At 39.2% G+C, this 11,526-nt stretch overlaps 1 long non-coding RNA gene across 1 annotated transcript in view; it reads right to left on the bottom strand.

Moving 5' to 3' along the window:
* Nucleotides 1-948: 948 nt before the first annotated feature.
* Nucleotides 949-11,526, bottom strand: part of LOC128666378 (uncharacterized) — an 85,879-nt gene continuing 75,301 nt past the window's right edge. Inside the window, exon 3 of the long non-coding RNA XR_008403236.1 lies at nt 949-1,057. This is a non-coding gene — a long non-coding RNA (uncharacterized LOC128666378). The remainder of the gene's footprint in view (nt 1,058-11,526) is intronic.

Genomic DNA, 11,526 nt, shown 5'->3' with positions numbered 1-11,526 from the left:
TTTATGACTTGTGATTTTAGTTATTAAGTGAGAATATTTCTTCTGATAGGCCTATCTTCAGTTTGGGGCCTATTGTAAACCCCACTTTTATTTATTGCCATGAATGTGCATATTTTTGAAATGTTGACACCCCAAGGTATTGTATATGGTGTGCTTTGATGCATTTGAAGTAACTGTTTTAGCTAAAAAAATTGGAGAAAGTGTATGGTGGCATTTTTTCAATTTTCATTTTTACACACACATTGCTTTTTGACTATGATTTAGGAGAGACTGTTGTAAGTTAGTGCAAAAAAATACTTCAGGTTGTTTTCTGCTAGGCACCCTGAGTACACCTATGCCCCCCATGCATAGGTTTGACAGGGGTTTTTGTAAAAAAAAAAAAAAAACAGCCCCATTTTAGAAAAAAAAATATATTAGTGAAATGTAAAAATCTGGCACATTAAAAGTAAAAAAATAACAACAAAAAATTTAACAGTAAACATAACAATAAAAAAATAACAGCAAATGTATTTATTTTTTAAAAATTGACCATTGTATGGTACCGCTTGAAGCAGTCCCCAATGCAGAGTCCAGGCTGTCCAGGGCAATCAGGACAGTGATATACAGTGTCCCTTCTCTGCCCCCTCTTGGTACAGACTCTGCATTTTTTTTGTGGTCTCTGCTTTGCGGCAGTAGGGGGGATTTTAAAAATAAAATGAGTAGCCCCAACTCTGCTCTCTCCCAACACCGCCCGGGGAGCAGGTGCATCATGGTACAAAATCCCCGAAATGATCTGGAGCTGAAATTGTAAAAAAGTCTGTTTCATTCCGGGGTTTGCTTTTTTGAACAACAAAAAAGCGTTGTGGGTTGCAATCTGCATTAGGTAAATTGCAACCTTTTTGTACCAGGCCCTTGTCTTCCGCATAATTAGGTAGGGCTGCAGCAGCTGATCTGCCAGATCAACCCCACCCTAAAAAGCGTTTAATGTTCTTCATCTCCATCGTTGAGGAGAAAAAAGTCTCTGCAATATACCACGTTGCCAGCAGTGTGAATACAACAACTAAAACTCGTGCAATACCTTGAATAAAAAAAAAGATTTAGTGAAAGTACTGATATATACATATAGGTCAATGTGGGTAAATAATTTCAGTTAGAAACCCAAATTTGTAAAACAGTTAGTGACTGATTATCATATTTGGTACACATTAATTGGTTGCATGGAATATACCAAAAGTAACCTAGATCAATACTAAGGGGCCGGAATATCAAGCTCCAAATGTCCGCCTGCTCTGACGAATCTGCAGGGGTGGCATTGCACAAGCAGTTTACAAGAACTGCTTGTGCAATGATAATTGCTGACAGCGTATGCTACATCGTATCATGTCCGCTCGCACTTTCATAAATCGGCCCCTTAGGGTTGTCTGTTTTACAAATATACATAGTTTTGGTGGTGAATTATAAGAATTTGGACACTTCTGCTATAACAAATGATAGTTACCCCACTACATAATTTTAAAACATGAGACAGATATCTGTAGATAAAAACTCTAAAATTATGCGATGTTCGTCCGGAATTATGGTAGGAAAAATCCTATTGGCTGATGCAATCAGCAAATAGGATTGAAGTTCAATCCTATTGGCTGATTGTATCAGCCAATAGGATTGAGCTTGCATTCTATTGGCTGTTTCAATCAGCCAATAGAATGCGAGCTCAATCCTATTGGCTGATTGTATCAGCCAATAGGACTTTTCCTACCTGATAGAATCCTATCAGCCAATCGGAATTCAAGGGGCGCCATCTTGGATGACGTAATTTAACCCCTTAATGACCGCAGCACTTTTCCATTTTCTGTCCGTTTGGGACCAAGGCTATTTTTACATTTCTGCGGTGTTTGTGTTTAGCTGTAATTTTCCTCTTACTCATTTACTGTACCCACACATATTATATACCGTTTTTCTCGCCATTAAATGGACTTTCTAAAGATACCATTATTTTCATCATATCTTATAATTTACTATAAAAATTTTTATAAAATATGAGGAAAAAATTGAAAAAAAACACACTTTTTCTAACTTTGACCCTCAAAATCTCCTATACTTCAACAACTACCAAAAAACTCCCATGCTAAATAGTTTCTAAATTTTGTCCTGAGTTTAGAAATACTCAATGTTTACATGTTCTTTGCTTTTTTTGCAAGTTATAGGGCAATAAGTACAAGTAGCACTTTGCTATTTCCAAAAATTTTTTAAAAAAATTAGCGATAGTTACATTGGAACACTGATATCTGTCAGGAATCCCTGATTAACCCTTCACATATATATATTTTTTAAAAGAACACAACCTAAGGTATTAAACATGGGGTATTTTGACTCTTTCCATGCAACTATTTTACCACCAATCTATGCCAAAGTTTGAAAAAAAAAAAAAAAGTGGTGATTTTTTGACAAAATAGCAATTCAAGAATACATTTACTGAGAACGTTAAGGGTTACTGCCAAATAACACCCCAATATGTCTTCAGCAGCATCTCCTGAGTACAGTGATACCACCCATGTATAGGTCTGTTGGGTTCTCTGGGGGCTAAAAGGCCTTATTTTTAGGGGGCGCATTCCAGTTTTTTAATTTGGAATTTTCACATCTGTCGTCATGCACCCATGTCCTATTTGGGACATTTCTGAAGCCGGACAATGCAAATTACCCCCATCAAACCATATATTTTTAAAAAGTAGACACCCTAGGGTATTTCAAATGCTGGTATTTTAACACTTTGCATGCACTAATTCAACCACCAGTCTTTGTCAAACTTTTGGGTAGTCATTTTGGTGTGTTATTTTTCACACGCATTGTACTTTAGGCATGGATTCTCAGTTCCTGTTATATGTTACTGACCAAAAACACCTCAATATGTGTTCAACAACAACTTCTGAGTACAGTGATACCCCCCATGTATAGGTGTGTCGGGTTCTCTGGGGGCTAAAAGGCCTTAATTTTAGGGGGCGCATTCCAGTTTTTCAACTTGGAATTTTCACATCTGTCATCATGCACCCATGTCCTATTTGGGACATTTCTGAAGCCGGCCAATGTAAATTACCCCCATCAAACCATATATTTTTGAAAAGTAGACACCCTAGGGTATTTCAAATGCTGGTATTTTAACACTTTCCATGCACTAATTCAACCACTAGTCTTTGTCAAACTTTTAGGTAGTCATTTTTTTGCATTATTTTTCACACACATTGTACTTTAGGCATATATTCTCAGTCCCTGTTATGTGTTACTGCCAAAAAAAACCTCAATATGTATTCAACAACATCTCCTGAGTACAGTGATACCCCCCATGTATAGGTGTGTCGGGTTCTCTGGGGGCTAAAAGGCCTTAATTTTAGGGGGGGCATTCCAGTTTTTCAACTTGGAATTTTCACATCTGTCATCATGCACCCATGTCCTATTTGGGACATTTCTGAAGCCGGGCAATGTAAATTACCCCCATCAAACCATATATTTTTGAAAAGTAGACACCCTAGGGTATTTCAAATGCTGGTATTTTAACGCTTTCCATGCACTAATTCAACCACTAGTCTTTGTCAAACTTTTAGGTAGTCATTTTTTTGCATTATTTTTCACACACATTGTACTTTAGGCATATATTCTCAGTCCCTGTTATGTGTTACTGCCAAAAAAAAACCTCAATATGTATTCAACAACATCTCCTGAGTACAGTGATACCCCCCATGTATAGGTGTGTCGGTTTCTCTGGGGGCTAAAAGGCCTTAATTTTAGGGGGGGCATTCCAGTTTTTCAACTTGGAATTTTCACATCTGTCATCATGCACCCATGTCCTATTTGGGACATTTCTGAAGCCGGGCAATGTAAATTACCCCCATCAAACCATATATTTTTGAAAAGTAGACACCCTAGGGTATTTCAAATGCTGGTATTTTAACACTTTCCATGCACTAATTCTTTGTCAAACTATTAGGCAGTCATTTTTTGTGTGTTATTTTTCACACACATTGTACTTTAGACATGAATTCTCAGCTCCTGTTATGTGTTACTGCCAAAGAAGACCCCAATATGTGTTCACCAACATCTCCTGAGTACAGTGATACCACCTATGCATAAGTTTCTTGGCTTGTTCGGGGGGTGTAATGCCAAATGTCCAACATGCGTTTGTGATTTTTTTTCACATTTAACATATTTTCTTTGCCTATTGTATTTTTGGGGGTATTTTAACATACCCCAATTTATTTGTTTCCATGAATGTGCATATTTTTGAAATGTTGACACCCCAAGGTATTGTATATGGTGTGCTTTGATGCATTTGAAGTAACTGTTTTAGCTAAAAAAATTGGAGAAAGTGTATGGTGGCATTTTTTCAATTTTCATTTTTACACACACATTGCTTTTTGACTATGGTTTAGGAGAGACTGTTGTAAGTTAGTGCAAAAAAATACTTCAGGTTGTTTTCTGCTAGGCACCCTGAGTACACCTATGCCCCCCATGCATAGGTTTGCCAGGATTTTGGGAAGGTTATGTTACAATTTTATGACTTGTGATTTTAGTTATTAAGTGAGAATATTTCTTCTGATAGGCCTATCTTCAGTTTGGGGCCTATTGTAAACCCCACTTTTATTTATTGCCATGAATGTGCATATTTTTGAAATGTTGACACCCCAAGGTATTGTATATGGTGTGCTTTGATGCATTTGAAGTAACTGTTTTAGCTAAAAAAATTGGAGAAAGTGTATGGTGGCATTTTTTCAATTTTCATTTTTACACACACATTGCTTTTTGACTATGATTTAGGAGAGACTGTTGTAAGTTAGTGCAAAAAAATACTTCAGGTTGTTTTCTGCTAGGCACCCTGAGTACACCTATGCCCCCCATGCATAGGTTTGACAGGGGTTTTTGTAAAAAAAAAAAAAAAAACAGCCCCATTTTAGAAAAAAAAATATATTAGTGAAATGTAAAAATCTGGCACATTAAAAGTAAAAAAATAACAACAAAAAATTTAACAGTAAACATAACAATAAAAAAATAACAGCAAATGTATTTATTTTTTAAAAATTGACCATTGTATGGTACCGCTTGAAGCAGTCCCCAATGCAGAGTCCAGGCTGTCCAGGGCAATCAGGACAGTGATATACAGTGTCCCTTCTCTGCCCCCTCTTGGTACAGACTCTGCATTTTTTTTGTGGTCTCTGCTTTGCGGCAGTAGGGGGGATTTTAAAAATAAAATGAGTAGCCCCAACTCTGCTCTCTCCCAACACCGCCCGGGGAGCAGGTGCATCATGGTACAAAATCCCCGAAATGATCTGGAGCTGAAATTGTAAAAAAGTCTGTTTCATTCCGGGGTTTGCTTTTTTGAACAACAAAAAAGCGTTGTGGGTTGCAATCTGCATTAGGTAAATTGCAACCTTTTTGTACCAGGCCCTTGTCTTCCGCATAATTAGGTAGGGCTGCAGCAGCTGATCTGCCAGATCAACCCCACCCATATGTCGGTTATAAGACTTGATGCACACTGGCTTCCTTATGATCTCAGCTCTGCCACGTACAGAGACCGCCACCGTCCTCTCTGTGTGGATGGTGGTAAGAAGGTATACATCCTTCTTGTCTCTGTACTTCAGTGCCAACAGCTCCTCTTGGCGCAGAGCAGAGGTCTCCCCCCTTCGTAGCCGGGTGCGTACAAGTTGTCCTGGGAAACCTTTGCGGTTCTTTTTAATAGTACCGCAAGCTACTGTATCAAAGCAATACAGTAGCTTGAACAAAAGGACACTTGTATAAAAATTGTCTAAGTACAAGTGATACCCTTTGTTCATTAGGGGTAATATCAGGTCCCAGACAATCTTGCCAGTGGTTCCCATATGTTCTGGGCAACCTGGAGGGTCAAGGTGGCTATCCTTTCCCTCATACACCCGGAAGGCCTGAGTATACCCAGTCTCGCTCTCACAGAGCTTATACACCTTTACCCCATACCTGGAGCGCTTGGAAGGAATATACTGCTTGAATCCCAGCCTTCCCTTATACTTCATCAGGGATTCATCAACGCATATATTCCTTCCAGGTGTATAAGCCTCTGCAAACCTGGCAGAAAAGTGGGTAATCAGGGGGCGGATTTTATACAGCCTGTCAAATTGGGGATGCTCCCTAGGGGGGCACAGGCTGTTGTCGCTGAAGTGCATGAAATGAAGAATCATTTCATATCTCTGCCTCGACATACTCTGGGAGAAAATGGGGGTAGAGCAGATGGGGCTACTGCTCCAGTAGGAGCGAACGGAGGGTTTCTTTATGATGCCCATCAGCATAGTCAATGCCCAGAATTTTTTAAATTCTGGCACATTGATGGGGGCCCATTGCTGCTTTGCCAAATATGTTTCAGGCTTTGCAGCACGGTACTGATGGGCATATAAATTAGTTTGGGCGACAATGTTCCCCAATACATCATCACCCAGAAACACCTCCAGAAACTGTTGGGGGCTAAAACCTGCCACATCTATATTTATGCCAGCATTTGCTGTGAAGGGTGGGATATCTGGCCTCTGGAGATGAGGCGTTACCCACTCTTCAGCGGCAATGGCAGCAACACGCCTCCTTCTAGCAGGGGGGCTAGCAGGGGGGCTGGCAGGGGGGCTAGCAGCCACAGATACATCACTATCAGTTGAGACTGCATCTAATGATGTATCTGAGCATATGGCAGGGTCAAAATTGGGGTCTGAGTCAGACATAGAGGCATCTGACTCTGACGCAAGGATGGCATACGCCTCCTCAACACTATATCTTTTCTGTGACATTTTTGTATCTGTCACAAAAAACCAAAATTAATTAACTAAATGGCCTTTGGTTTTTTTTTTAAAAAAAAGTACAGCTATGCTAATGCCAGTGATTTATAGCGATCACTGGCAAGCTAGGGGTTAAATACTCTTTAAATTAAATTAACTAAATGGCCTTTGGGTTTTTTTAAAAAAAAGTACAGCTATGCTAATGCCAGTGATTTATAGCGATCACTGGCAAGCTAGGGGTTAAATACTCTTTAAATTAAATTAACTAAATGGCCTTTGGGTTTTTTTAAAAAAAAGTACAGCTATGCTAATGCCAGTGATTTATAGCGATCACTGGCAAGCTAAGGGTTAAATACTCTTTAAATTAAATTAACTAAATGGCCTTTGGGGTTTTTTTAAAAAAAGTACAGCTATGCTAATGCCAGTGATTTATAGCGATCACTGGCAAGCTAGGGGTTAAATACTCTTTAAATTAAATTAAATTGGCTAAATGGCTCTGAAAGGAGCCTTTGGGTTTTTAAAAAATGACAACAACAAATATTAACCCCTAAAAAAATGCACAGACAGCAAAAAAGTACAGCTATGCTAATGCCAGTGATGTATAGCGATCACTGGCAAGCTAGGGGTTAAATACTATTTAAATTAAATTAAATTAGCTAAATGGCTCTGAAAGGAGCGTTTAGGTTTTTAAAAAATTACAACAATAAAAATTAACCCCTAAAAAATGCACAGACAGCAAAAAAGTACAGCTATGCTAATGCCAGTGATGTATAGCGATCACTGGCAAGCTAGGGGTTAAATAGTCTTTAAATTAAATTAAATTAGCTAAATGGCTCTGAAAGGAGCCTTTGGGTTTTTAAAAAAAAATACAACAACAAAAATTAACCCCTAAAAAAATGCACAGACAGCAAAAAAAAGTGCAGCTGTGCTACTGCCAGTGATTTATAGTGATCACTGGCAAGCTAGGGGTTAATGGCTCTGAAAAGAGCCTTTGGATTTTAAATTTTTTAACAAATAAAAGAAATAAATCTCTCTCTGCTAAAATACAGGTCTCTCTCTCTCTCCAACAAAATGGCAAGTGAGGAGAGGGAGGGAGATCCACACTGATCAGAGTCAATATTTACAAATATTGACCTGATCAGACAAATGGGAGATTTTATTATTATTATTTTTTTTTTCTAAGAAGGCTCAGATTGGGTGACCCTAGCTTGCCCCTATGGTGAGACAGGCTAGGGACACCCCCAGAGGCCCCATGATGCACCGGGCATCGCCATTTTGGAAGCCTCATGGGGGAGGGGGGGGGTGCTATATGTGGGGGCTTTTTTATTTTATATTTTAATTTTTTTTGCCCATTTTTTATTTTATTTATATACTAACTAAGTGCCTCGACCCACCGAGGCACTTAGCACACTAGCAGAGCATCGGAAGCGTGTCCGATCGCTTCCGATGCTCTGCTGCACTGCCGGGCTCCACGTGGAGCAAAACCGGAAGTGATCACTCAAGGGGGAGTGATCGCTCCGGTCCCGGCACTCCGTAACAGCACTGCAGGGATGCCCAGACATCGAGTCATCCCTGCAGTACTGTAATAGTGCCTGGAAGCGATCTTGATCGCTTCCAGCACTCACTTTAGCCGAGGACGTGCAGGGTACGTCGTCAGGCGTTAACTGCCTTTTTTTTTCAGACGTACCCTGCACGTCCTCGGTCACTAAGGGGTTAAAGGAACTGTCATTCGTTGGGTAGTCGTCGGTCTGGATGGATGCTCCGCATTGGATGTCTTCAAGATGGAGCCGCTACTCGTCGGATGGATGAAGATAGAAGATGCCGCCTGGATGAAGACTTCTGCCCATCTGGAGGTCCTCTTCTGCCCGGATCAGATGAAGACTTCTGATCCTCTGGAGGACCACTTGTGCCCGGCTGGGTGAAGACGTCTCAAGGTAGGGTGATCTTCAAGGGGTTAGTGTTAGGTTTTATTAAGGGGGATTGGGTGGGTTTTAGAGTAGGGTGGGTTGTAATGTTGGGGGGGTATTGTATTTTTATTTTTTTTACAGGTAAAAGAGCTGACTACTTTGGGGCAATGCCCCGCAAAAGGCCCTTTTAAGGGCTATTTGTAATTTAGTATAGGGTAGGGATTTTTTTATTTTGGGGGGCTTTTTCATTTTATTAGGGGGATTAGATTAGGTGTAATTAGTTTAAAATTCTTGTAATTATTTTATTATTTTTTGTATTTTAGTGGGGTTTTTTCATACTTTAGTTTATTTAATTTAATTGTATTTAATTGTAGTTAGTTTAGGTAATTAATTTAATTATAGTGTAGTGTTAGGTGTAATTGTAACTTAGGTTAGGGTTTATTTTACAGGTAAATTTGTACTTATTTGATCTAGGTAGTTATTAAATAGTTAATAACTATTTAATAACTATTGTACTTAGTTAAAATAAATACAAAGTTGCCTGTAAAATAAAAATAAATCCTAAAATAACTATTAGTTATATTGTAGCTAGCTTAGGGTTTATTTTATAGGTAAGTATTTAGTTTTAAATAGGAATAATTAATTTCATTGTAGTAATTTTATTTAGATTATTTTAAATTATATTTGTTAGGGGGGGTTAGGGTTAGACATAGGTTTAGGGGTTAATATATTTATTATAGTGGCGGCGACGACGTTGGGGTGGCAGATTAGGGGTTAATAAGTGTAGGTAGGTGGCGGCGACATTGGGGGAGGCAGAGTAGGGGTTAATAAATAAAATGTAGTGTTCTGCGATGTTGGGGGCAGCAGATTAGGGGTTCATTAGTATAATGTAGGTGGCGGCGGTGTCCGGAGTGGCAGATTAGGGGTTAATATAATGCAGGTGTCGGCAGATTAGGGGTTAATAAGTGTAAGATTAGGGGTGTTTAGACTCGGGGTTCATGTTAGGGTGTTAGGTGTAGACATAAATTTACTTTCCCCATAGGAATCAATGGGGCTGCGTTAGGAGCTGAACGCTGCTTTTTTGCAGGTGTTAGGTTTTTTTTCAGCAGATTCTGCCCCATTGATTCCTATGGGGAAATCGTGCACGAGCACGTTTAGCCAGCTCACCGCTACCGTAAGCAGCGCTGGTATTACAGTAAGATGTGGAGCTAAATATTGCTCTCCGCTCACTTTTTAGAGGCTAACGCCTGGTTGAAAAAAAAAAAAAAACGTAATACCAGCGTTGTCTGTAGGTGAGCGGTGAGCTGAAACTGCTCATTAGCACCGCACCCCTGTTACCGCAAAACTCGTAATCTCGCTGAAAGTATTTACACCCTGAATCTTGACATCTGAGTTTAATCCTAAATTACAAATAAAAATTACACTCCTGCCATGTAAAAAAAATGTAACTATAGATATCCATCCTCACACCCAAAGGCAACCATTCAGCCCTTAATTGGTTTTAGTTTTCTTTAATTAACCGGAGTGTAAAAATTATATACATATAAATACAGCGTGTGGGTATATATAAAACAATATTAATTGTTATGTGGTTGAAGTCTTGGTGAGTTCCCACGCTTTTTTTTTTCTGTAGGACTTAACCCCTGTTTGTCCGTAAACCAAACAAACAGTATTAGTTAAGGGGGTAAAATCGTTACTGCTTCCTATTTGTAATGCTTTGAGGCAAAAGGAGAAAAAAAAATGGATATTTAAGTGACTAGTATTTTTGAGAAGATTTTACTTGACAACCTGCTAAAACACTGGACATACTGTTTTCAGCTCACATTCGCTTTTACTTTTGCATACGTGTATTTTTTTTTTTTATCACTACAAAAAGTGCATTGCATATTTTAAGATTTTAAATTGGATTTTTAATACCCATTTTAAACTGCTAATTTTATTGAGCACTATAATGTAATGTATACATCTCTCCCTGTAATGTATGTGTCTAGCGGAGCACATCAGTATGCCAATCATAAGAGGTATATTTGAAAAGCCACCAATCAGGAGCTAGCAGCCATGTACTAAATGGCGAGCGGACAAGCTTCTCAACTTAAGAAGTTGTCCGCTCGCCTTCGCTACATACGGGTAGTGGACGAACAGGATCCCCTGCCCATATGTATCATTAAACACACAAGTGAGAGTGAAAAGCCTGCCCATTCTCCCATGTGACCAATGGGAGAAGGGACTGTCAAGCGAGCGAGCGCTTGGTGATTTCACCTCGCCACTTCAGAGTGTCGTAGAGCGTAAGAAGCAGTGGTCTATAGACATTGCGGGAAGGAGGCTCGCATATGCGAACCTACCCTGTAAGGGCTCCCACTGCTTAGTACATGAAGCCCATTATTGGTAACATTAAAGGGACATTGAACACAAAATAAATGGTAGATATATTGAAAGTAAATATTAGTCGGGGGAAAAAAATTAGGTGGCGCCATGTTGTAACCTAGATTTCGCTCTCTGCAATGGCCAATGAGAGACAATTATAAATAAGTCAGTAGAGTGTGCAACCAATGACTGTGGAGTTTGCACTTACACTTTTTTACAGGAAAATAGACCAACATAAAGAATGGCAGTATATTACAAAGTTGTTTTACTACATATAAGTAGAGATTGACAGGTAAGAGAACCTAAAGTTAAGGGTTTAATATAGCACTCATTCCTACTAATGTTAGTTATATAAAAAATTGAATTTTTATTACTTAAAGTTAAAATAATAAAGGGGATTCACCCCTTATTGTACCCGCTAACTCGCTGTACACCTTGTCCCCCTGTTTCCTGGCCGATAGCAGCTCCCTCGGCTTCAGGTGACAGGGACAAGGGAC

This window comes from Bombina bombina, chromosome 7 (genome assembly GCF_027579735.1).
Source record: "Bombina bombina isolate aBomBom1 chromosome 7, aBomBom1.pri, whole genome shotgun sequence".
NCBI classification, from domain to species: domain Eukaryota; kingdom Metazoa; phylum Chordata; class Amphibia; order Anura; family Bombinatoridae; genus Bombina; species Bombina bombina.
Note: the sequence above shows the minus strand (reverse complement) of the source record. Positions and strands in the feature narration are given on the sequence as shown.